The 27,839-nt window shown below is 34.7% G+C and overlaps 1 long non-coding RNA gene across 1 annotated transcript in view; it reads right to left on the reverse strand.

The window, feature by feature from the left end:
• Positions 1–2,338: 2,338 nt before the first annotated feature.
• Positions 2,339–27,839, reverse strand: part of LOC121106845 — a 61,668-nt gene continuing 36,167 nt past the window's right edge. The window contains exon 3 of the long non-coding RNA XR_005840013.1: positions 2,339–2,783. This is a non-coding gene — a long non-coding RNA (uncharacterized LOC121106845). The remainder of the gene's footprint in view (positions 2,784–27,839) is intronic.

A 27,839-nucleotide genomic window follows, 5' to 3' on the forward strand; every position in this document is an offset into this window, starting at 1 on the left:
ATTTTGATTTATTATAAACAATGAGTAGTAGGTAGAGTATAAATTAAGAACTTCAGATCAGAACTCAGAAAATAGACTTAAAATTTGCTTTTTTTTTTTTTTTTTTTTTTTTTTTTTTTTTTTAGCAGAAATAAACCAGTAAGCTACTAGCATCTTCCTCTGTTTATGTACTTTAGTAAGCTGGTTATTTCCTTCTGTGTATATTTCAGACTTAGAAGAGATGGCAGACTGACTAATGTGTAAAAAATCTGACAAAAAAATTATCAGGAACTTAGAAGTTTATTGAAAAATGAATTAAAAATAACACAATAGAGAATGATGTACAAATAAAATGTGGTGTTATGGTGTATTAGAAATGGAAAGGTAACAAATATGCTGATTTACTGATTTATTTAAAAGTAGATCATAGATCTATTTTAGTTAGATCAGAATTCTATTTAGCAAGAAAGACAGAACAACAGTGCAAGAACAACAGTTTTTCTAGACTAATTGGGACAGTTATATGACAAAGAAGTGTGAAACTTGGGTCAGTTAAGTGGGAAGCAGGAGCCTTTAGTTCTTAATGGAGTCTGCTGAATAACTTGTTTATTCATTAATGAAGTAATTCCAAATGTTGTCTCAAGTTTAGTCTCATGTCACAATTTCTAAGTGAAACATGGCAAAGAGAAGGACAAAAGAGAGTTGTTTAAAGCTATCTTTACAGTCTCTACATGGCTTTGGCCATGTTTCAGATACACATAGAAAAATCTCAGAGCTGTTCCTTCTTTATTTTTTTTTCTCCTTCCTTCCTTCCTTCCTTCCTTCCTTTCTTCCTTCCTTCCTTACTTCCTTCCTGCCTTCCTGCCTTCCTGCCTTCCTGCCTTCCTCATGCTTTCCCTGGATCTCCTTCCATGTACTTTGTGCCTATTGGCCTTGGAGTCAGACTTTATCCAAGCTATGTCATATACATGCTGGGCTGGACTTTATTTTTGGTGGCCCTGACCTTGCACTGATGATTGACCTCTGGGATTGGACTGCCTGCTCAATGCAAAGTTGTCTGGCAATCACCAGGCACTGAGTTGACCGCAGTCACTGCCTTCACCCTTCCCTTTCTCTCCCGGATTAAATAATTTTTTTTTTTTTGCAAACACTACAATGTTTATTGAAAACTGTAATGAGGTTTAGAATATCCATGGTCTAATCATACAGAAATGTTTTAGCTACCAGATAATTTAATTTTCCATTGCTTTGTATTAGAAACATGAAGCTTCCAGCATGAAGAGTTGACTTTCTGCGACTTTTTTGATGAACAGCCATTATCTGATGATGAAATAAGCGATATTTTACATGTGAATGACACCAGGAATTTGCATAGTCACAGAGGAAAGCATTTTTGCAAAATGATAATAATCTAGAGTGTTACAAATATACTTATATATTTTACTTACTTGTTAAGCAATATGTTTAATAAACACATTTCAGTTCATGAGTGTGGAGTATCTTACTCATTTACTTTGGGTTTCTGATGGTTCTGATCATGTTCATTATATAGGTTTAAAATCTCTTTTCTTTAAATCATGGGTATACAGAATAAAGCAGATAAGAGCATACCTCAAGATGTCTTCAGTCCAACTTTCTGCTCAAAGCAGAAACAGTTCTGATGTCAAACTTGGTTACACCTTTACACTTTAAAACCTATGAGATAGATATCTAAGTGCATTTTTTGCACTAAGTTTTAGATATTTTAGAAGCTATACAGAGCAAAATCCAGATACTCTATTTCTTATATGAGTGCCTTACCAATTAGGAATAAAGGTAAGTTTCATTTTGCTTGTGTCTGAATCTCCTTTCCTCAAAGCTAAACAGACCCAGGTCGCTCAGCCTTTCCTCATAGGGGAGATGCTCCAGGCCTTTTATCATCTTTGTGGCCCTCCACTGGACTCTCTACAGGAGATCCCTGTCTTTTTTGTACTGGGGAGCCCAGGACTGGACACAGTACTCCAGGTAAGGCCTGACCAGGGCAGAGTAGAGGGGAAAGATCACTTCCCTTGATCTGCTGGCCATGTTTTTTTTTTTTTTTTTAACCTGGACATTCCGGTGGATGTCAGGCTGGCCATGAGCCAGCAGTGTGCCATTGTGGCCCAAAAAGTGATGATATCCTGGAGTGCACTAAAAGCGGAGTGTCCAACAGTTTGAGGGAGGTGATCCTCCCCCTCTTCTCTGCTTTTCTGAGGCCACATTCAGAATATTGTTTCCAGTTTTGGGATCCCCAGTTCAAGAAAGACTCTCTTAGAAGGAGTCCAGTGGAGGACCAAGATTACTAAGGGCCTGGAGCATCTCCCACATGAGGAGACTGAGTAACCTGGATCTGTTCAGCCTGGAGAAAAGAAGACTGAGGAGAGATCTGTTTAATGTTTATAATATCTGAAGGGAGGTAGGAGGCAAATGAATGAGGCCAGGCTCTTCTTAGTAGTGTGTAGTGAAAGGAAAAGGAGCAATGATAAAAAACTTGTACATAGGAAGTTTCTTAAAAACATTTCAAAGAACTTATTTACAATAAGGGTGACAGAGCACTGGAAATGTTGCTCATAGAAGCTGTGGAGTCTCCTTCTGTGTGGAGATATTTAAGACCTATCTAGACACCTACCTGTGCATTCTATTGTAGAGTACCATCTTTAGCTGGGAAGTTGGACTTGATGATCTCTTGAGGTCTCTTCCAATTCCTGTAGTTCTGTGAGTTTGTGATTCTGTCCTGGATGCATCCCTTTACAACTTCCTGTTCGCTCTCAGCCTCTACACTGACACTACAGCCAGAAATGGAAAAAGTCTTGACACTATGTAAGAACTTTGCAGTGATAAATAAAACATCATTGTGTTATCAATACCTCTTTTTTTTTTTTTTTGTCAGAAATCCAAATCTTACAAGCTACCAAGAAGAAAATTAAATTTCTTCCACTTCTAACTAATACAATCCTATTTATTTTAATTTACTGTTCTTATCTATGAGTGTCAAAATGGAATCTTGAAACAATTTTTAGTTGAGTCTGAGAAGGAAAGTCATCTTCATTTAAACTTATGCATAGATAGGATGCATTGCATGTGGGGGGCGGGGGGGGGGGGGGGGAAGTGCAGTTTGCATATTTTGGATTCTGACTTCTGACCTCCTATTTTACTTCTTTGCAACTATAACAGTATTGTTCAGTTAGTGAATAATACATTATATTGTACAGTAAAATATGAAGAAAGAAAACAATAATTTTCTAACATTAAGAAAAATGAAACAGTCTTTAGCAAAGATATATAATACTCCATAAGTTAAAGAACATTTTCTCATCTTTATGCAAACTGTTTAGTATTTCCGTGATTCAGCAAATGGTCTCTTTTTTTCCTAAGGTAACTGGATGGTTATAGATAACTAACTGTGTTTGCAAAATCATAGCAGAAGTTTTGGTAGTTTTGTTGTAGGCATTTTCATGGAGTATTATTATTTCAGATCTTAACACTGCATTTAATAAGCATTGCTAACAAATGGAAGATCTGTAACCCATAAGAAGACATTTTACTTTCAACAGAAAAGGAGCATTACACTGAACAGAACAGTGATATTTCTTTAGAATCTGAGCAGAACTTAACTTCAAGGACACTTATTTGTTTGTTTGTTTGTTTGTTTATTCCTAGGGATGCAGCATCACTAATGGTATGATAATGGAATTTTCTCACATTACTTAATCTGTAAATTTGCACCAGAGAGGTCAAGTTGCTTCTGACAGGTCATTGTGTTCGCTATGTTTTAACATCTCATTTTGGAAAAACTAATCAGAGTGATTGATTCTTTATATATCATAGAAGTTAAGGCAGTTGAAAATAATGCCTGCATGCTAATATGTTTTCAAGATGAGTTGTATTCAGTCTGAAAACACAATGCTTAGATACAAGATCAATATTTTAATAACACTGATTAATAACTGATGATTATGTAAAGCATGATGGGGAAAAAATAATTTCTTGATACCTAATGTCTGGCTACAGTTCAGGGCCTAGACAGACTCAAAAATAAAGCAGCCCATTACAGATAATGATTATTCTTCTGTAGTACTGAAGCAGACTCCAGGGAAAAAAAAAAAAAAAAAAAAAAAAAAACCTCTACCTTTGAATGTGTAGATAAAATTTTAATTAAACATTCTTATGGTTATTTTTTTCTGCTTTAAACAGTTATTTCTCCATTACTTTGCAAACACTCATGTTGTGCTGAAACAGAATTAAACAATATTTTGTTGAGAAAGTTTTATTAAGTTTATAATAAGAAATGAGCTGTATAATAGTTCTATACTGAGACTAGATTTGATGGAAATAAAATAAAATAAAATAAAAAAAACAACAAAACCCTAACTGGATCATTTGAACTCTACAAATTTATGTAGTAACAGAACCTATATAATAGCTATTCCAGTACTTAGTAGCATTTAATAAATGCTTAAATTTCTTTCTTTGTTTCTTTGTTTCTTTGCTTCTTTCTTTCTTTCTTTCTTTGCTTCTTTCTTTCTTTCTTTCTTTCTTTCTTTCTTTCTTTCTTTCTTTCTTTCTTTCTTTCTTTCTTTCTTTCTTTCTTTCTTTCCTTCTTTCCTTCTTTCTTTCTTTCTTTCTTTTTAAAGATCTCCCTCTGATCTACAAAATCTGTTTTGTTTAGCTTAAGAAGCAAATTTTTTCACAAGTTTAAAAATAATAATAATAAAAAAACATAATTGGCTACATAACTTGGACTTACTCATGCAGGATATTTTACAGAAATTGCACATTTTCTTGCACATAAAAAGATATCTTCTCTTTAACATTGGCAAGGAAGAAAATCTAGGTGGAATTTTAGATAAGGCAGTGGAACAAACTGCCATACACACTCTTGTTTGTCACTGCTTCATTACTTCATGTTTGCTTCCATCTACAGCATTTGGATTTCATTCTGAATCTAATTTTACTTTTAATGAGGAAGAGGAAAAAGAGAGTACAAAATGAAACATCTTAGCAATTTTGTGCTAGTATGCTGCAGGACGCCTTTTAAGTCATACAATTTTGATTCCAAGGATGTGTGCAAGATATGCACACTTCATAGGGGATTAAAGGACTAATACAAATAATTATGCTAGTATTTGTAGACTTAATATTAACAAAAATTCCAGGGAAAAGAAAAAAATAAGTGTAGGAACAACCTTTTACATTGTCCTACAGCTGGTTAGCCCAGGTAGAGATACTGCACTGTACAGGAATCCAAGAACAAAATTCATCGTATAAAATTATATCAGTGCTATGGTTCTTTGTTACGGGAAAAAGCAAATCATTTGAAGAACGAATGAATGTTAAAAACAATAATAATTAAAAAAAAATAAATGATACCACACTTAAAGTAGGAAAGTTTTAGTCTTGCAGAGACTAGAATATTAATCAGTAACTTGCCTTAAGCCAACTACATGAAATACACATAAAATTAAGCATTATAGTTCACTTCATGTTAACTTTTTAAACAGCTAAGAACAAGTACTTCAAGAACACCCATAAAAGCTTAATGGAAATCATTCATGAGGAGAGAAAAAAAAAAAAAAAAAAAGAGAGAGAGAGAGAGATTTAAGTGTTCAACCAAAGAAAACCCAAAAAAAGAAACCAGAGACACAGAGACACAATTCCATAAGAGAAATTTGTGTAGCAAATCCTTTTGGAGACTTGGGTAGTGATGCATTTTCCCATCCTTACTGACACAAAAATACTCAAGGCACCTACACTCTCTTCATTTTTCCATTACCGAAGAAGAAACAAGTAAAACAATTTCTTCTTGTAATTCCTTTTTTCTTTATTGGGAAATATTATATAGGAATATAGTGACACAAGGAAGGCATGCTAATTAAAAATACCAATACATTGGAAAAATATTAGTTCAAGAAAAAAAAATTGGAAAATCATTTGTTGACAGTGTGTAATGACTAGGTTTGTTAAAGAAGTTTAATTGCTTCTTTTTCTTTTGCTCACATTTTCTCAACAATATTTTATTTTCCAATCAGTTAAAGGGAGAAAATCTCATTAGAATATTAAAGTAAATTATAGATACTTGTAATCTGTCAATGTCCTCACATGGACTCGTCTCTTGATGATATTATATCTCATTTAAATCAAATATCCTAAAAAAAATAGTGACATTTTATATATATATATATATATATATATAATATATATATATATTTCACTGAATGAAGAAGGATGCAAATAAATTTGATCTTTGTAATCTGGACACTTAAGAATGCCTTAATGACTGTTGCTTCAAGGAATTTGTTGTATCTTCCAAAAAGCCTATAGCATTCATTTGGGGATGTCTAGTTGAATATTCAGGTATCTTAACCACCAAATTCAGGTGTGGACATCCATGTCTTTTCTTTAAAGTGGCATGTACACTTCTGGGGCCTGCAACAAAAGACAGACATTGATCTGTTGGAGCAGGTCCAGAAGAGGGTCATCAAGATGATCAGAGGGCTGGAATACCTTCCCTATGGGGACACGCTGAGAGAGGTGGAGTTCTTCAGAATGGAGAAGTCTCTGAGGGGACCTTGTAGCAGCCTTGCAGTACCTGAAGGGAGCCTACAGGAAATCTGGGGAAGGGACTTTTTATAAGGGCAGGTAGCAACAGGATGAGGGGAAGTGGTTTTCAACTGGAAGAGGTAGTTTTAAACTAGATATCAGGAAGAAATTCATTACTCTGAGAGTGGTGAGACACTGGAACTGGTTGTCCAGTGACGTTGTGGATGCTCCCTCCATGGAGGCATTTAAAACCATGCTGGATGAGGCTTCAACCAACCTAGTCTAGTGGGAGGTGTCCCTGCATGTCCCAGGGGGGTTGGAACTAGATGATCTTAAAGGTCCCCTCCAACCCAAACCATTCTATGGTTCTATGATACGAAAAATACTGAAATGGCTCTGAAATAGCTGAAGCTATATTTTGTTGGAAGATTAACTGCAATATGGTGACTTCTGTAGTACAGAGGTTTAGATCATAGAATAACTGAATCATCAAATCATGGAGTTATAGAGTATCTTACATTGGAAGGGACATTAAAGATCATCTAATTCCTACCTCCCTGCCAAGAACAGAGTTACCAGCCACTAAATGAGGCTGCCCCGGGACCTATCCAAACTGGCACTGAATGTCTTTAGGGGTAGAGCATCTACAGCTTCTCTGACCATCCTGTGTCACTGTGTACAACTTTTTGAGTAAAGAATTTCTTCCTAACATCTAACCTAAATCTCTTCTTTTAGTTTAAAGACATTCTTCCTTGTCCTATCACTATCAGACTCTGTAAAAAGTTGTTTCTCCTCTGACTTTTAAGCTCCCTCTAAGTACCATAAAGTTACACTGAGGTCCTCTCCTCCAAGGGACACAAGCCCGGATCATAGAATCATAGAATGGCCTGGGTTGAAAAGGGAGCATATAAACTGGAGGGGGTATGACTGTTCATATGAGTAGATAGTTATAGGACAAGGGGAATGGGTTTTAAGTAAGACAGGGGAGGTTTAGGTTAGGTATTAGGAGGAAGTTTTTTACTCAGAAGGTGGTGACACGCTGGAACAGGTTGCCCAAGGAGGTTCTGGATGCCCCATCCCACTTCTTTGAAGGAGAGATGTTCCAGTATCTCCATTTCTTTCTTGTGCTGGAGGCCCTCGATGTGGATATAATACCATAGATGGAACCTCACAAGGGCTGAGTAATGGAGGACAATCACTTCCCTCTCTCTTGACCCTGCCCGGGATACTGTAGGCTTTCCAAGCTGCAAGCATATGCTACATTTCCAGCTTTCTGTCCACCAGGACCTCCAAGTCCTTCTCCACAGAGCTGCTCTCAAGAAGTTCTTCTCTCCATTTGTACACATATCTAGGATTGCCTTGAATCAAGTACTACACCTTGCACTTGGTCTTGTTAAACCTCATTAAGTTTACATGTGCCCACTTTTCATGACTGTCCAGATCCTTCTAAATGGTATCCCTGTCTTCTATTTTATCAAATGCACCACTCAACTTGGTGTCATCAGCACACTTGCTGAGGGTGCACTCAATCCCACTGTCTGTCATTGACAAAGACATTTATGAGCATTGGTCCCAAGATGGACCCCTGGAGGATACCACTAATGACCAGCCTCCATCTTGATTAGAGCCATTGACAACAAACCTCTGGCTGTAACCAGCCAGCCAACTCTATATCTACCTGACAGTCCAACCTTCAATTCAATCTCTCTCCAATTTAGAGATGTGGTGCAAGATAATGTCAAAAGCCTTGCACAAGTCTACATGGATGCTGGACTGGAGGACTATAGCAGGTTGCCCAAGACTATGTCCAGATGACTTTCAAATATCTATAAAATAGAAACACTACCACCTCTGTAGGCTACTTGTTCCGGGACTCAATCAATAACAGATTAAAAAAGTGTTTCCTGATATTCAGACAAAACCTTCTGTGTTTTTTTCTTGTGCCCATTGCCTCTTGTCCTACCACAGGGCACCACTGAAAAGATCATATTTCTGTCTTATCATCAGTGGTCCCTGTGGGTAGCAGCATGATAAACTGGCTTATCAGTCACTCCTCAAAGTTTTGTATAATCAGCAGATTTGCTGAATGTGCACTCTGCACCATCTTCCAGATATTTAATAAAGATATTAAACAGAACTGGGCACAGTGTTAATCATCACTGAATCGTAGAATCATAGCATATCCCAAGCTGGAAGGGATCCACAAGGCTCATTGAGTCCAACCTCTGGCTCCACACAGGACTACCAAAAATTCAGTCTCTGGAGAGCATTGTCCTAACACTACATGAACTTATGCAGGCTTAATGCAGTGACCATTGCCCTGGGGAGCTTGTTCCAGTGCCCAAATATCCTGTCAGCGAAGAGCTTTTCTATGCTGTTTCTTCCAGTAAGAGCAGAGTCGTACTGTTGGTCACCAAGAGAGAAGAGATCAGTGCCTCTCCTGTTTCCCTTTGTGTGGAAGCTGTATGTCACCATGAGCTCTCCCCTCAGTCTCCTCTTCTCTAGGCTGAAAAATAAGGGATCTCAGCTATCCCTCATACATCTTGCCCTCTAGACACTTCGTCTTCCTCACAGCCCTCCTTTGGATATACTAGTTTTATGTATTTCTCATATAGTGCTGCCTAAAACTGCACACAGTGCTCAAGGTGGGCCCACACCAGTGCAGATCAGAGCATGATCCTTCCCCTCAACTGGCTAGTAATACTGTCCCTTATGCACCCTGGGGTACAGCTGGCCCATTAGACTGCCAGAGCATAGTGCTGACTAATAAAAACCCGCCATGAATCAGAGCCTCCAGTTCCCTTTCCATGGTGCTGCTCTCTAGTCTTTCATGGCCTAATCTGTTCATATACACAGTGTTGTCTCCTCCCAGGTGCAGAAAAATGACTTGTTAAAATTCATGTGGTTAGTGACTGCTTAGCCTTCTACTCTTAATGGAGTCAGTAAGACTCAGTTTAGCGTCATCCACTGTACAGAATTGTATCTTCAGTTGCTCTACTCTTTGTTGAAGCAATAATGGCTTTAACAGGAACAGAAGAAAAACTGTTTTGTTTTTTTTTTTTTTTTTTTCCTGGCAACTTTATGCAGCATATCTATGGCATTACTCACAAAGAATGTAAAATTCATATATGTAAATACACGTATAATACATATATACATTTTTATATGCATTTATATATTTGGATATTTTTACAAAATCATAGATTTAAGAAGATTGAGATCTGTAATACAGTGGTTAACATTCTGTGTTAGCAGCTGTAGTAGATGAACATATAGGAATTGCCTTGCTTGGTGCTTTCTTTGTTAAAGGACCAATCTGTGTTTTCACCCTTTTCCCATCAACTGCATAGAATACACTGCTGTGTAAGAATATCCAGAATCTACCATAATACTCAGGCACCTAAAACTCGGGGATTATGGATATGAGTTTTATACCTGAGTTCTCAGAATGAAATCATTTTTGATGCAAGATTCATTTTTTAAAAAACAAATTATTTATTCTATTTCTAGTCAAAGTATAGTACAGTAAGTAGTGCTATGATGCTGTGCCTTACGACCTCCATAAATTGCAAATTCACGTTAAGAGAATGTAAGCAGCCATGTCACATGTAAATTACAATCCTGAGCATAGCTTTTGTGAAAATTTATGTACAGTTTTTACTGATAGCATAATGCTAGTTAAAAAATGGTAATTGCATATAAATTTGAATTATGGGGTTGAGCAATTTGAGCTACAAATATAAGCAGGTAATAAGTAATGATGAAAAATGATATTCTAGTTCCTAAGATTTGACTGTATTCCTTTAAAGATACTTCATTTTCTGCTTAGTGAATATGTTTTTCTCCTCTTTAACTTCTCTGAAGTAAGGTATGATTTGAAATATCTGTACTTATTTGCAACATTTAAACTAATGATTTCCTAATATTTATTACAGTGGGTTGTATGAAACACATCTGATATAAAGTTACTGAAAAATTTGGTTCATGGATGCTTTATAGCTGCATGTACCCTTCGTGTAAGCTTCACTCACTTCACTCATTTCTGCCAACCCAGAGAAGTCACAGATCCCATAATAATTATTAGTAATACAGCAATTCAGGCATTCTACGCAGTCATCCTGTCATTTCTTAAAATCAGTTGACACTTCCATTTGGCAAAGTGTTTCCCCTGCATGCCAAGAAACCTCCTAGTTTGTAGGATAAATTCTGCATTACTCCCGAGCTTGACTGAATTCAGAGAGATACTGAGTGATCACAGTTTCTGTCAGAGATTAATCGGTTACTCTTGATAAGCTCTGCTCAACTCATTGGGTCTGCATGGGGTTCAGTTGAAAAATATTGGAATCTTTCACATTCTTAACTTACACATCCAGTGAGTGGTTTAAGTACGTTCTCAAGGAAGATGGCCTGAATGAATCCATGCATCTTCACAGAAGTAATGGTGGAAACTTCTAAAAGCTACTTTATTGCCTGAATCAGCTCATACCTATACAGAAATACAGGTACACACGACAACTTATAATTGGTTAGCACACAGAAATCACACATCTTGCTCGTTAGCTATTGGTACAGCATTAATCATCACACGGCTTTTTTCACTGTTCTTCACATTCCACTGTCTTGATCTCTTCCCAGGCTAGCTACCCCCTTATCTTAACTGAAGGCTCGGTTTTTCTTCCTGCTTTGACAGCTTCAAGGTCTCATAGCCTGGGTTGTGCACATAGCACTCGAGCTCACAAATTCTTGCTCCCTGAGCCACCCTACAACAACCTTCTGAAGAGGTTATATTTATATGTCTAACATTGCTGGAAATTGTAAAGAAAACAACAGAATGATGTTGGGTTATTCACAGTCTTCTCTATGAAGTGGGAATTATTGTGAGTAGTAAAATGGAAGAGCCATGCAATATGAAGGAAAAATAACACAAAAGAGGTTAATGATATGTTCCTAAAGCAGGGCTATCCGCATTTTTAGTTAAGAATTGTAAGAAATATTTGGGAAAAAAAATAATAAAGTGCAAGGTTTTGTCCACCATCATGCTACATTTTACATATATTTACATATACTATTCATTTATTCATCCAGCACATTGTCAAGTAATCAAATTGTTTATAAACTGGTATTTGTGGTTTTTTGTTTGTTCGTTTGTTTTTTTGTTTTTTTTAATGTCTGTGCATATTCCATCATTGTCTTATGAATTCTCATTGCACTTCTGTTCTTTTCACTGGCAGCATTACGTATGTTCATGGACAGACTTCCACAGTTCTCAATTAATTTTACACAGGACATCACATTTAGAGGAGAATCAGAAGTCTATTCGTATGTTTAACTTCAGCATTTTTGTCATTCAGACTTCTATACAGACTTAGATTTCATTTCTCCCTTATTCATGCATGCTTTTATTATTACATCAATTATTTTAAAGAACTAATTTAGAATGCTGTATTTTATAAATCTGATTTCTCAGATTTTAGCATAGTAAATCTACAGTTCCTTAGTTTTTCAGATATTTTAAATTTTATGAAAAAACAAGAATGTAGTCAAAGATGCATAAAATAATGTTCAGGAACATTCAGTTTACTGCGATAGTATTTCCGCATATGAGCCAAAGAGTAAAACTTTTACTCAGAGATATTTTTACAGATTCATAGTATTGAATATTCTACTGTCTTGAATACTTAACTTTGAAAATAATTTTAACATATGAACAGGAAGAAGAGAAAAAAAAAAAAAGAAACTTCAACTGAAATACATTTTTGCTATATAGTAATCTTAATATTTGAATTTTATGTAACTAATCTGAAAAATAAATATAAAAATAATTCATTATTTTGTTGTTCCTGAATGAGTCATTTCTGCTAATATGAATTATTTTTATATAAAAATATACTAGGAAATATGAATAATAATGCTGTAATAAGAAAAAAAAAATGTTTATTTTATCAAAACTAAAGACTTGGACAGAGAAAAGAAAAGATATTAATGTAAAATGGAAAATCATAATTCAGTAACACAAACTTATGATCAACAGTATTTGAAAATATGGAGCTCAATAGTTATATATAGTCTTTTTTTTGTTGTTTTTTCAAGAGAATTCATAGAACAAAATGATTTGATGTGTTATTCAACATTTATGATGTATATGAGTAGCACAAAGTAATAAAAATTTACCATGATTAATCTATGTCATTATAAGAAGGTGAAAAGGTGTTTATCAGAATGTCTGATAAATTAACTGTTAAATCATGTCTATTCACAAATAAATAGAAAAAAAAAGAAACAAAAGAAACAAAAAAAAGAATAAGAAAAAATTAAAGTAATAAAAAAAAAGAAAGAAAATGATAGTGACTTACTTGAAGGTTGTTAAAAAAAAAAAAAAAAAAAAAAAAAAAAGGTTACCAACTCAAAAATCTCCTCAGACTAACATGAAAAGAATAAAATAGAAGCATAGAATCCCAGAATCATAGAATCATAGAAACAGTCTTCTTTGATTTGGAAGGAATTTTAAAGATCATCGAGTTCCAACACCTGTGACATGGGTAGGGACATCTTCCCCTAGTTTAGGTTGCCCAGGGCCATTTAACTCTTCCAGGAGTGAGGCATCCACAACTTTTCTGGGCAACATGTTCCAGCCCTTTACTACCCTTACAGTAAATAATTTCTTCCTAATATCTAGCCTAAACCTACTCTCTTTTAGTTTAAAACTCTTATCTCTTGTCCTATCACTACATTCACACCCCAGCTGTTCTGTAGGTCTCCTTTATGTACTGAAAGACTTCTAAAAGCTCTCCCTGAAGCCTGCTCGACTTTAGGTTAATAACTCTATCTTAGCCTGTCTTCATGGGAGAGGTACTCTAACTCTCTGATCATCCTCATGGCCGTCCTCTGGATTCCCTCCAAGAGTTTCATGTCTTTCTTATACTGAGGGCCTTGGATCTGAATACAATACTGCAAATGGGGTTTCATGAGAGGTCTTTGTTCAGCAAAATAATCAGCGTTAATCTCTTAGGAACTGAAGCTATCTAGAATTCTGCAACTGTTCTCAATCATACTCTTTAAAGATCATATTTAGTGGCACATGTATATTCACAAACATGTTTCATCCTCTCATCAAGGTATGTGGACTACACTGTGCTGATATTCAAAGTTCTACTTATGACTAATTACCTTTCTTCAGCCTAAAGGGAAGATGTGACAATGTTCTCTTCAGATCAATTATTCTTTTATCCTGCAGGAGAGTGTAGCAAGGATCTTGCCGTGCAAAGAGATGAAAATCTATTACACTATAAAAAATATTAGCAGTTCACAGTCGAAATATGTTCAGTCTGTAGTAAAGCAAACAACAGCGGTCACCACTATGCCAACTCCTTTCAGTGAAAAAGGATATGAATCGGAAACTACTTTAATTTTGATGAATCTTTTAGTGTGAAAGTGTCACACTGAGCTGGATGATCCTAAGGATATTTTAACATGTAAATATCCTGAATAGATTTGGAAATTAATTTGGATTGCTTGCCTTGTCTTGTGTATTTGGCTGATAGGTTGATTGCTTGGATTAATTTTTTTCTGATTACATAGTTGATTGCACATAGGTGCATTTTGCAAATCAACACTTAGCTCATAAGGAAATTCACAGGCTATTTTTTGCCAGTATGAATAAAAAATGCCCATTAATTTAAAGTTAATTGTTTGCAAGCTTCTGGGTGATAGATTAAACTGTCTTTATTTTCTTACAGAGAAATGTAATGGCTTTATTTAACCACAGCATTTACATAGCTAGATTTTTTTTTTCCTGAAAAAGATCAGTTGCATAAATATGTACATTTCTTATTTATGTTTAACAACACTTAGATAATTTGGCCATTACATTTAAAGAATGTAAACTCTTTATTGTTATGTGTGTGATGAAGCTATTTTCATCCTATTAAGTAGGAGAAGGATGATCTGAAGAAGGAAAAATTTAGATAAAAAAGATAGTCAACACCTTCAGACTCAATTTCATAAAAAATAATTTGGATGCATAAAAGTTCATTTTACATTAGCAGCGAGCAGCTAAGATGTCTCACTCCACTTGTTTCAGGAGGAAGAAGATAGAAAACCTGAAATGAGCTGATTTTAAAAGAGAAACCAGCAATAATTTATCTTCTGGCACATAAGAAACAAAAGACATATGAGTGACAGATAAATCTGTTGGATGTATTTTGTTACAGAGTAAGCTTACAGTAAATGGGCTCGATGAAAGCATGGAGTTTGTCTTAGTGGCAGAGGACAATGATGTAAACAATATTTTCAAAAAGAAAAAAAAAATGACGCTTTTGAGTAACAGATATTCTTCTTCCCTTGATCCTTCTCAACATAATTTTATGAATATTCAAAAAAAAAAAAAAAAAAGGTGCAGATAAGTGACAATACTTCTAACTTTATAATGTGTCTGATAGTCATCTTTGTAGCTTATTTGTCGTAATGTGTTTTTCACAGATTCATAAAATGTTTTGAGTTGGAAGGGACCTTTAAGATCATCTAGTTCTAACCCCCCTGCTATAGGCAGGGACACATCCCACTAGACCAGGTTGCTTATAGTGCCATCCAGCCTGGCTTTGTATGCTTCCAGGGAGGGTGCATCCACAATCTCACTGGGAATTTTTTTATTCATTATTTTTCATTATTTTTTCATTATTTCATTATTTCTCAGTGATAATGTACTCATACTTTGAACATTGACTATATAATCAATTTTGCCCACAAACACTATATTATCTTGAATGAGAATATAGATGATTTTGGTTTCATGGTGTTTCTTGTTAAAATTTCAGTGGATGCATTCTTCATGAAAATTATAGTTTCCTGTTATGCAAACATTTGGAGAGATCACGGAACTTATAGAACCCTGCCTGAAGAGAGCTGCCTTGTCTTCAATTCGTAGTCATTCAAGGAATAGATGTGTGAATGTCAAATGGGAAAGAATATATCCATATCTCTCACAAAAATGCTTTGAATTTGTCTTTGCATAACAATAGATATGATTTTTTTTTTTTTGTGCATTGTGATGTATCCCTAAGTCACATGTTGTTACTTCACAGTCCTTGTTCATTTGCTGCTTGCACAATGTGTACTAATGCATAGTTTTATGGTTTTATTGTAAAATTCAGAAATTCAGATCAGTATTTCCAGTAATTTTCCTCTGTATCTTTTTTTTTTTTTTTTTAACTGAACTTCCGTATATGTGTTTGATTCACAGTGCCTTAAAGCTGGATTGTTAATATTCATAAATTTAGTAAGAGTATAAGTTTATTGCACCGTGCAATGAACTTCTCTGACAGCATTGATTAGATCTCCATTAACAACGATGATCATTCAAATATCTAGCCCACAATTTGTGACGTTTAGCCACTTTGAGGTGTCTGTAATTGGGAAATAAAACTTTTTAGAGTCATTGGTTCAATTCAGCTACTAAAATTGAGACATCTAATTGAATGTCACTATACTTTATGAGAGATTAATACTCTAATGTATAATTTATACAGGGGAATAGCATATTTACCCATGAATGACCCCTGTCTATCTGGAGCAATACTTGTCATACACAAAACCTTCTGTTATCACAAATACTATATTACAGATGCTCATGTTTTGGCAGCAGAACTACGCTGTAAACTTAGCTAAGTAGAAACCTAGGCCTTTTTTTTTTTTTTTTCTTCCCCCTACACTTCTACTGAGATAGATAGATAGATAGACAGATAGATAGATAGATAGATAGATAGATAGATAGATAGAAAGATATTCTTTAAAGAGTGCCAAAATCCCCTTTTTTTTTGCATAAGAGAAAACATGGAGAGGTGTCTCTAAGAAGATAGGTATTTAGAGACAGATGAATGAAGGACAGAGAATAAGATCAAAAGCTGGGCTCTGATTAGATTGTGTAGGTGGTAACTTATTCCTTGGATTTGTTTTGAACAGTTTCAAAGTATTTCATCCAAGATAAATATGCTTATAAGGTGATAGTCTTAAAAGCTGTGAGTGCACAGTCATCAGTTTCTCACTGTATTATGTAAGAGTAGAAGCAGATGATCAAAAATAAAGATAGATGCAAATAAATCTGCAACTATGTCACTACTGATTCAGAACAGTGACAGCAACAACACAAAAGGACCAATTTTATCTAAGATTATTATTTCATTTTTTCCTTATTAATTTTATGTCAAAAACCCCCACATTTTTTTATGCAGGCCTGCAAGCATTTTGAAGTATTTTGTCAATGTATTTTTCAGATTGTTTTTTATTCTCTTTTCCACAGATATTCTAGCAGTTTATGTGATTCTGTGGGCATGAATGACAGGATTTATCAAATAATTAACATTTTACTTGAAAATAACTTATGAGATGTATAAAATTGTCAAATTTTACCCATTTTTTCAGTGACAGAGATCTATCTTTGGAAAATAACAGCTTCCAGGCTGTGGTGACAGGGAAAAAAGGGCTTTTTTATTCATGGTTGATTTTGCTCTTTCTGACACTGAAAGAATATAGCTTTTAGCAGTTAGCAATTTTTAGTTATTTAATTAACTGTTTAATAGTTTTTCATATAGTGGGGAACAAGAGATAGTGTGATATTGAAGGAATAAATGCTATAGACAGAAACTATGTGACTCAAATTTCAAGAAAATTCAGTAGAAAAATAGAAAAGAAGGGAAAATAAGATACAACAATCTGATGATGAATCAGTGCCAAAAAGGAAAACAGTGAATATCTTGAGGAAAAAGGTTGGTGTAAAAAGGCAGAATAGCTGAATGAAACTGGAATTAGACAGACAATATCAAAGTATATGCTATGAAGTAGGTCAGTGAGGGGTCAAGTACAATTTGTTGAAATGTGCAGAAGGATAAAAATACTGATAAATGCACCAGTATGTGTAGAGAATAAAAGAAAAGCAGGGAGATGAAGTGGGAAGGGAATTTGACTGAGAGAAAAGGATTCAAACTGGGAGAAAAATATGTACTAAGGAAAGCAATATGGTCACCCTAGGAAATTAAATAAATAAATAAACAGGATGCTACTTCAATACCAAACATTCTTTCCTGGCTTGCTATGGAAAATATCTCCTCTAGGTTTAAATGCCCACTAAACGCTTCCAATGTAAACTCAAACTGCTAATGTTTAATGCCCATCTCAAGATGAGATCAACCATTCTTTAGGGGACACAACTCAGATACCAAATACAGGTATCTGTACAGTCTGAAAATCTGAAGACTGTTTGACAATCCCATGTGTCTGGTACATATGTCAAAGGAACTATAGGGACATATGTCTTCTTGGAACAGCAACTGCAGACTGAAAAATATCTCACAGTCAGACATTCAGCACCTGACACCTACATTCTCAGTCAGATGAATCCAGCTGAAGATGTTTCCTATTTAATTTTTACAATGAATTAACAGCTCTTCAGACTCTCTCAAGTACAGTCAGTAATGGTGAGATTCAGTTTTGTGCATAACTGATTAATGACATTTACATGGATATCTTAGCAAATCTGACCTGGATTCTAGATGCCACCTCAGACTTCCATGAGTGTAAATCAAATATGCCAGAGAAAAACTGAGGTCTCATATGGCCTAAGAAATTTCAAATGTCACTCAAGGTCTATATTTAGAAGTCCTCAGAACTCTGGTGATAACAGCAGGAATTCAAACCCTTATTCTCATGAGTCTAAAATTCAATGTTTAAAATAAAGTTCAGATAGAGGGCCAGAACCCCATCTTTAATGATAGATTAGATTATCTGCCATCTCTTTAGATTACCCCAGATTCTGACACTAGTCATTTTGTATTAATCTCATTGACAAAATGTACAATCAGAGCTGTTAGTGAAATAAATTTTTCCTGTACTTTGAATAATTCAAATTCATTTTTATTATTATTAATAATTTTAATTAGAAAAGCAGATCATATATCTCAAATTTGGGAAAAAAAATAAGCATAGATGTGCTTTTTTTCTTTATATGTACAATGGAGAGCATGATGCATGCTTATCTCATAGGTGTATCACTCATATGCATTCACCAGTGTTTAATATAAAGATGCATATTATAATAAAGGGGACCAAGGAGAAATTCCAGAATGAATTATTCCTATATTCTATGACTTTGAATATTTTGTTGTAAATAAGGCATATGTTTAACAGAGAAGAGAAAGGAAATTGCCAAGTAGTTACTTGTCAAGTTTGCACAACCTGTTCTATGTACTCAGTGGTGTCTCTGGAAAAGTCATGTGACAAAAGTCAGTTAAAGACTGTACATATACAGAAGGAGAAAAATAAGTTCACTGACAGAACCTTATTGTGGATTTTCTAACTCTTGCAAGTTATTGACTTCCTAATGCATATGAACAGTCTTTTAACCTAATTTCTGTTAGCCTATAACATTATTTAACTCATACTGGGTGGCTAGTATATCTTACAAAAGAGTAATTGAAAGGAGTGCTCTTTATAAACCCACTGCTATATACAGTAACTCTGGTTTTGTCATAACTCACTCTCTTTCCAGCATTATTTTAAATTGTTTAATGCACAAAAATTGCTAAAATTGGTCTTTTCAGGTTTTCTTTTGGCACTAATGGACTGAAAGGTATCTTTTGAAGTTTGTATTTATAGTAAAGTTACCTGCGCTTGGTTGTACTTTTCTAAAGCTCTGTTAGAAATCTGAAGCTCTGACCACTTTTTTCAGCTCAGCAGACAAGTCCCTTTTATGCGCTGAACTCCTTAATGTTGCAGAACACCTTCTGACAGCAACATTTTTTGTACAGTTGCCCTTGTCTTCCTCCTCTCATTCACACAACTCAGAAAATCTTTCAGTCCTGCAGGCACATTTAAAATGTTGAATAAAAAGCCAGTATGTAAGTCTTTCAGTCAACTATAAATGCAATGACCTAAAGACTCTCTGGTTCATTGAAGATCATTGTCTAAGTTCACCTTTTTTTTTTTTTCCCCTTTTAATGTTAAAGTAATATCTGGAGTCAGAGAGTCAGATTGTAAAGGATGCTTACCAGCCACTGTTAAGAACTGTGTAAAAAATCAGCATTGGAAGCACATGATTTTTTTTTTTTTTTTTTTTTTAATCTTGAGAAGAAAGTATGACTGTACAGGTGTATTCACTGCCGAGTAATTCACATTGCCTTTGACTAAGAACACCACCTACAAGAATCCAAGAGAAAATAGATCCAAATGTAAATCTACAGCTTTAAAGAAGATCTATGATGAAATTAATTTATATAGTTTTAAATCTAAAATAATAGATAAATTATTCTCATAATTATATGTTAATTGGCATAGTATTCCCAGGATAATTCATACAATTTGAGAGTGAACGTCAGTGGTACAATAGCAGCATGACAACAGATGGAAAGATGTGGTAAAAAACACTAGTCATACCTTGTTTTTAGAAATCATATGATTAGAATTATTACAAAATATTTTTAAACCTTTGTAACATTATCTATGAGCTCTAGAAAAGATTATAAAAGGAGAGAATGCAGGCAAGTCAAAACCTCAGGCTCATAGAAACATGACCATTAAGATAATTTAGTAACAATCCCCCTGCTATAGGCATGGACACCTCCCATCAGACAAGGTTGCTCAAAGCTCCATCCAGCTCAGCCTTGAACACTTCCAGAGAGGGGGCATTCACAGCCTTACTGGGCAACCTGTTCCAGTGTCTCACCAGCCTCACAGTAAAGAATTTCTTCCTAATATCTAGTCTATATCTACCCTTTTTCAGTTAAAAGCCATTTCCACTTGTCCTTTCAGTTCATGCCTTTACAAAAAGTCCATCATCTGCTTTCCTGTAGGTCATCTTCAGGTACTGGAAGGCCGCTACAAGGTCCCCTTGGAGCCTGATGATAATATTCATTATATAAAAAAATATATATTAAAATTTAGAAGCCAATATTTAAAAATATTGTGGACTCCAAATTAGAAGTCTTAAATGGTTTTAATTAAAATAGTTTGCCTTATAGTCTTTCTTCTTCATTGCTATATATAGATTAATGAAGATCAGGCATGAATTTAAATACTCGTAAATATGAATTCTCCTCTCTTACTGCATATGTTCTTCAGCTTTGTGAGTGCATTTACTCCATTGCTATGACTGAGATTGTGTAACTGCAAATATTCATACTTCAGTTGTATTTACATGCTTTATTTGGGGCTGAGATGCTAGTTGTTTGTGCCTGAAGTTATTACAAACTAAATATTTCAAAAGGAAAAAGATCTAAAACTTGGTGCATATCACCTGGTATTTAGTGCATTTATTAATTAAATATGTTAATGAATGTTTGTTTAGTGTTTTTTTTTTTTCTGTTGACAGCAAGAATTAGAAAAAAGAGGATTGAAAAATAAGAAAGGAAATAATATACATAAATTAACATGGATTTTGTTCATGGAATGAACAGGGATATCAGATCATATTCTACTAATTGAAGGTACTGAAAATTATTATAGTAAGGAACAATGCATTCAATTTATTTATTTATTTATTTATATGAATTTTATTTTTAGAGGAATAATTATGCTATACATTTGAATCATTACGAAATGATTCTGAAAGAAGAATAGTTCTAGGAAGAAAGCTTATTAATAGAAAGTTCAATAAAATAAATTCTATGATTTGATTTTAATGGTTTCAAAAATATAAATAGTTTCTATTGTTACTACCTGCTGTTAATGAAAACTTCGGGTACATTTAAATGTTCCTTAAAAATAAGGAATTTCTTCTGATTAACATTCCATCATAATTTCATGTCATAGTTCTCTTCAGCCTTTTTGAAGAAAATATGTATTTAGTAGCTGATTTTCATTACTAGCAAATAGTAGATGCTAGTGAAAAATTACTAGGCAATAGAGACCATTTTTCTTACATTCTTTATTGCCACTAGTGAAATAAATACAGCACTTAAATAGGATTCATAATTTACAGTGATAATAAATGCTTATTTTTGCATGATATTCCTCCTAAGTGACAATAACTGCACAAAGAATGTGGTGAGGACTAGAAATTTTAGGGTGAAATTAGCACATATGTATCTTCAATAAATTTAAACAGTGCATCATATAACAACTAACATAGAGTGGGATAGAGAAAGGAATAGGGAGAGAAAGAATTCCACTTTCATATCCATAGTAGAATATTTTGTATTGTATCAACTCCAATACATTAATAAGGACATAAAGTTGCACACAGCTGAATTCATTGTGGAGGAATAATTCATATGACCGATCACATACATGCAGATTGTTTTGAACTTTTGTATTTTTCCATTACAAATTAAGATATTGTGTGAATTCTTGCAGGAACATCATTCTCTATATATTTTTTTTTTTAACATTGCAGGAGACTTATTTCCTAATAACCAAAATACAACTAAATGGAGAGATTAATTCATTCTTTGAAATTTTGAGTGTTTATTTGAAGCTACACAAAACTATTTGACCAACATGGTGAGATAAAACCCATCTAAAATTCAAGATTTTCATGCAAAGAAATCAAACTACCTAATATTCATACTAAACAGTTAAAACATTTAGGAAGACTACATCTAAACTGCTAGACAAATACACTAGACTTTCACCCACGATCATACTTCTGTGTTATGGTTTCATGATTTTTTGTTACCAATATTCCATATCATAACATCATGTAGTGAACTGGGAGTTAAAGAGTTAGTGCTCCAATTCCATGAATCATGGATAGTTCCAGGTACCTGGTTCTCAGAAGAGAAGAACTACGTACTATGTACCCCAGATGAATTTGCGTTGTTCTGTTTCTGTTTTCCGTTCAGGGAGAAAGATAAAACTGTTCACAGATCAAGAGACATTCCTCTCTCTTTCGCCTTTCTGCTCGTCCCACCTTGACGTTTCATTTTCAGCATTAGAGTAAGGCCTTTGGTTTTTGGACACTCTGTCTCGTGTATGTGTATATGTGTGAGTGTTTGTGTTAGTATGTCTGTCTTGACCGTCTGTCACCACGATGTGTACTCAAAGCCACTAATGGCTGAGCCTGCAAAAGGGAAAGTAGCAGCTTCAACGCTCAGCCTGGGCAGAGACTCCAGGTTCCTAGGCACAGAAATGGGCTTCAGTGTCCAGGAAGCAGTGTTTCTAGGCTAGAACAGACCCACTCTTACATCTCTTCACATTATATCCAGCTGGCAACTGATCATGTGTTGTGTCCTCCAGGGGCTGGTATTGGGAACCATCTTTATTGATGATTTAGATGAAGAAATTGAGTGCACCTCACTAAGTTTGCAGACTACACCAAGCTTGGGGGAAGTGCTCATCTGCCTGAGAGTAGGAAGGCCTTACAGAAGGGCCTGGACAGGCTAGATCAATAGGCTGAGGCCAATGGGTTGAAGTTTAACAAAATGAAATGTCTGGTCCTGCACTTTGGCCACAACAACCCCATTCATTTCTGCAGGATAAGGGAAGAGTGGCTGAAAAGCTGAATGGAGGGAAATGATCTAGTGGTGTTAGCTGGTAGTCAGCTGAACATGAGCCAGCAGTGTGTGTAGATGGCCAAGAAAGCCAATGGTATCCTGCCTTGTATCAGAAATGGTGTAGCCAGCAGAACCATGGAAGTAATTACGCCCCCTGTACTCAGCTCTGGTGAGGCCGCACCTCAATCACTGTGTTCAGTTTTGGGCCCTTCACTACAAGAAAGACATCAAAGCCCTGGAGAGTATCCAGAGAAGGGCAACAAAGATCATGAGGGGTTTGGAACACAAATTTTATGAGGAGTGGCTGAGGGAACTGAGATTAGTCTGGAGACGAGGAGGATCAAGGAGACCTTATCACTCTCTACAACCACATGAAAGGAGGTTGTAATAAGGTGGGGGTAAGCCTCTTCTCTCAGGTAACTGGCAATAGGACAAGATAGGATGGCGTCAAGTTTCAGATTGGATATTAGAAAGAATTTTTTCTCAGAAAGTGGTTAAGTATTGGAATGGGCTGCCCAGCAAAGTGGTGGAGTCACCATCCCTGGAGTTATTTAAGGAAATAGTAGATGTGTCACTTAGGGACAAGGTCTAGTGGGCAGCATGATAATAGGCTGATGGTTGGACTAGGTGCTCTTAAAAATGCTTTCCAACCTTAATAATTCTATGATTCTATTATAATTCATGCAAACTATGAAAGAAATTACTCAGACAGGTCTGAGTACACATGGAGCACTGACACAACTAGTCACACAGACTATCACAGATAGTTAACTGAAAGCAGGTTTGTTTGGGAAGTGGAAATGGTAGTTCTCTTTCAGTGAAATATTAGAAACTGTTAAAGACTAAAGGACAGAATAAGAGCACCTGAAATACGAATGATGTCCCCACCCAAGCCAAGAATGAGTCAAAACTGTGCTGCACAGGCCAATCTTGATTATTGATCTGAATCTGAAAGCAGTGCATCTGAAAGCTAGTGTATCTGTGGCATCAACTTAACATCAGATATAATGAAGCTGTCAATTGTACTGTTCTTTGAATCAATATACTCTTATGTCAAAATCCTCAATATCGTGTGATCATGATAAAAAATAAATAAGCCTGGGACACATAGACAGAACTTGTCAAGTACAAGGGTCTGTTAGAAGCCTTTGTTTTTCTGAAGGAGGCCAGTTTAAATAGCTAGGACTTCTCAAGAAACTTCTTTCTTGAGAATTGGGCACTGAATGCTATTTTACAACTAAGTTAATTTTACCTATATAGATGCAATCACATGTAGAGTTCTTGAGTTGCTTAAGACTAGGATGCTGTAGGATATAACAGATAATACCAGAAGTTGGCAGACAGAAACAGCAGAGACTTGTTGGAACCTGAGTTCTGCTAGAACAATATCACATTAGGAGGATGATTTGCATACATATAATCTCAAATGGTGCTAGATGTCAACATTTGAGCAACTGAACTGAATCATAAATATGCACTGGCTTAGAAACAATGTGATTCAGTCTGAAATTGTAATACCCGAATTTAGGTGGGTACAATCAGAAGCTTATGTGTGAACTAGCTTCTATCACCCATTATAATTAATGTAGATCAAATCAGTATTGTCACCAGAGCCTACTAATCAATTTATTCCAATCTGATATTAGAATTTGAGATAGAAGACAAACACAGACATTTGTTGAAATTTGAGATACTAAATAGTGTTCTGTGGTTTAGAGGACTGTACTTGAGAATTGCAGAGAGAATACTAGGCCTGAACTGCTATTCTGTGCATTTCTTTATCCAGCTGTGTTCCCCAAATGAATATATATACATATAGCTATTGTTAAGTTATTAAACTTTCATCTGTGACTGTATCCATATTTCCCAGAGTAATACCAATAGAAGTGAGCTCAACTTCTTTTCATGCAGTTGTTTTCCCCCAATATTTTTTTTTCAAATGGAACCCCAAAGTTCTAATTATTTGCACTCTCAAACACAAGACAACAACAACAAGAAAACAGCAAACCCAAAAAATGAAATGCCTCCTAAAAAAAAATATTAAAAAAATCCCCCAAACAAACAAACAAAAAAGGGGCTATCACCTTATTTCAGTTCTTTTTTTTTCTATAAAGATTAAAAAGAAATACATAAAATGGATAACCTTATTCATTTTTAGAGCATTATTCATCTAGAGAAACATTTTAAATGAGTAGGAGTGGGATGATGACCTGAATACTTGTAATAATAGGCTTAGTGCACAGTACAAATTGCAATGTTGCAAGAAAATACAACATTCAGTTGGTAAGCCTTGTTAAAACAATTTTGGTTGCATGAACTGAAAAAAAATATAAAATCATATAATAATCTAGATTAGAAATCAACATGACCTGCTGAGACCCATCACTAAACCATGCACAGCAGGTATACACAACTAAATTAAGTTTTTCAACTAAAACTCTTTATTTCCTGAGATTTCAAATGCCTCCTCAAAATTAATACTGTATCATGATTCTAGGAAAAAAAAAAAAAATCATATCCATCATCTTCCTCCAAACACATGAGAATGGATACAGTCATTCATTATAATTATACTTGTTTTTATTTAGAAGATAACATCACGTCAAGTTTATGCATGTAAATAAAAGTCATTTTTTAGAGTCCAAAAATTATGTAACATTGAATATGAGTACATTTGGTAACATTAGCTGCATCTTCACACACACAAAGAAAAAAAAAAAGGCATCTCTTGATGCTCACTTTGATAAATTCTGTAGTTTTGTAAAGATGCTAAGAGTAATAAAACAAGGAAACAAGTGGGATTTTTTGTTTGTTTTGTTTTGCTTTATTTGGATTTGGTTGTTGGTTTGTTTAGTTTTTTGTTTATTTCTCTTTTTTGTAGTTTTGTAAATGAATTCAGTGCAGGTATATACCTTATATTAGTAGTCTACTGTTTTCAGGTTTTAGGTTGTTTAGTTTTTAACATACAATCTCATAGTAGTCATGAAAAAAAACAACAAACAAAAAAAAATGAAGGTTTAAGCCACATGAAGCACATATTTTTGTTACAAACTCAGATTTTTTTTCTGGAATAGGACTTTTTGGTAGATAGACTTGTGAATACCTTTGTTAAAGAACACTACGTATTCAGCTAGAGGTCACTGAAAATTTGTCTCATAGTAAAACGCAGGGAGTCAGTATGTCTTGCCAAAAACTTTAACACTTCAGTAACTGGTCCTTCTGAAGAAATACGACTACTGTGATCCTCTCTGTTTGTAGTTCGTCTAAGATATAAATGGAGCTTGAGAAATTTATTGAATGGAAATTGAAGTGAAAAATTTGAACCAAAAAATGACCTTCTGACACCTAGTCTTTGACTCAGATTGAGAATGTAAACTTCTTCATCATATTCTTAGTGAGCATAATGAAAATGAAGGACCTTGTGAATAAGCTAAAAATCTTATTTTGTCCAAATTACTGAAGTAGATTTTTTTCTAGTTATCACCATTCTGATCTTGACTTGGGATCCAACTGATTTTCACCTCTGTAGGCTTGGCTGAAGATAGTGATTAATGTTTGAAAGTGGAACTGAAAGTTGAACAACATTGCTGTTCTGCTTTCATTCAAGCCGTTCATAGCTTATTCAGAGCAATCACAGTACAATGAATGTGAGCAATGATAACATGAGTTTCTTCAGGACACTGTGGATGTGTGTAGGAGAGGAGTGATTAGTCTCCTGTCATTTCAGCTCTACTAAACATAGATATATACATATATATATATATAAATTTATAAAAAGGACGTCACTTTTTTTTTTTTTTCATTTGAAACTTTTGAAAAATCTTCATCTTCCTACCTTATATTTAGGAGGAAAGAAAATTTCTTTCATAAACCTCACATAACGCAAATCCAAGGATTCAAGAGTTTATCTTCCCTCAGTTACAGATAATTAGCACAAAATTGTCAGCAACTCTAGTCTGAAGTCTTTCTTTTTAAACAAATATTCCATTTGTATTTAAAGACCATATTAATGAACGTTTAATGGACATATTTCTTAAGAAGTTTAAGTTCCCCTGACATGAAGAGCTGTATTTGGGAGGGTTTAATTTTGATAGAGATTTTTCTTTTGTTTAAACATAAAAACAAACAAACAAACAAACAAACAAACACAGACAAATATTTCTGATTTCTGATTGAAAGACAACCAGGATACCAATTTTTTGTTTGGTTTTGTTTTAGTTTGTTTGATTTGTTTTTGTTTTGCCTTGAGTTGGGGGAGGGAGGGGCGTGGATCTTAGCTATCTAAAAACAGAAAAAAATCAAAGCTGGATTCTATGAATATATATGTATATTTGGTTGTTATCTACGTTATCTCAGATTCCATGTTAGAAAATGATTGATTATGTGTGTTTTTCTTACTTCTATGTTACTGATTCCCATCAGTTTTAAATTGTTTGGGAGGGAGACTAGTTTTAGAATAAATACAAAATAACAGTGGTACCAAAACTTTGAATGTTGATGGAAAGCACGGATATTATTAGCCAGATATATATACCTCAAATAGAAGTTAAAAAAAAAAAAAAAAAAAAAAAAAAAGGGAAAAAGAAAAAGAAAAAATGCATTCTGACACTGAAAATGAATATGTTTTGAAAAGAGGAAAATTAAAATTTCAAGTGAAACTCCATTCCGGAAAGTTATTTCTGTTACTTCATTCCAGATCCATTACGTGGGTAAATTAATTGGCTTCCTTTGACTTTGAATCTTTGTGCAGCTTTGGGCATTACTTGCTCCTCCAACTATTCTGAACATTTCATGTGTTAGGCTTCACTGGCTTTGGCTTTCATA

This window comes from Gallus gallus, chromosome 1 (genome assembly GCF_016699485.2).
Source record: "Gallus gallus isolate bGalGal1 chromosome 1, bGalGal1.mat.broiler.GRCg7b, whole genome shotgun sequence".
NCBI classification, from domain to species: domain Eukaryota; kingdom Metazoa; phylum Chordata; class Aves; order Galliformes; family Phasianidae; genus Gallus; species Gallus gallus.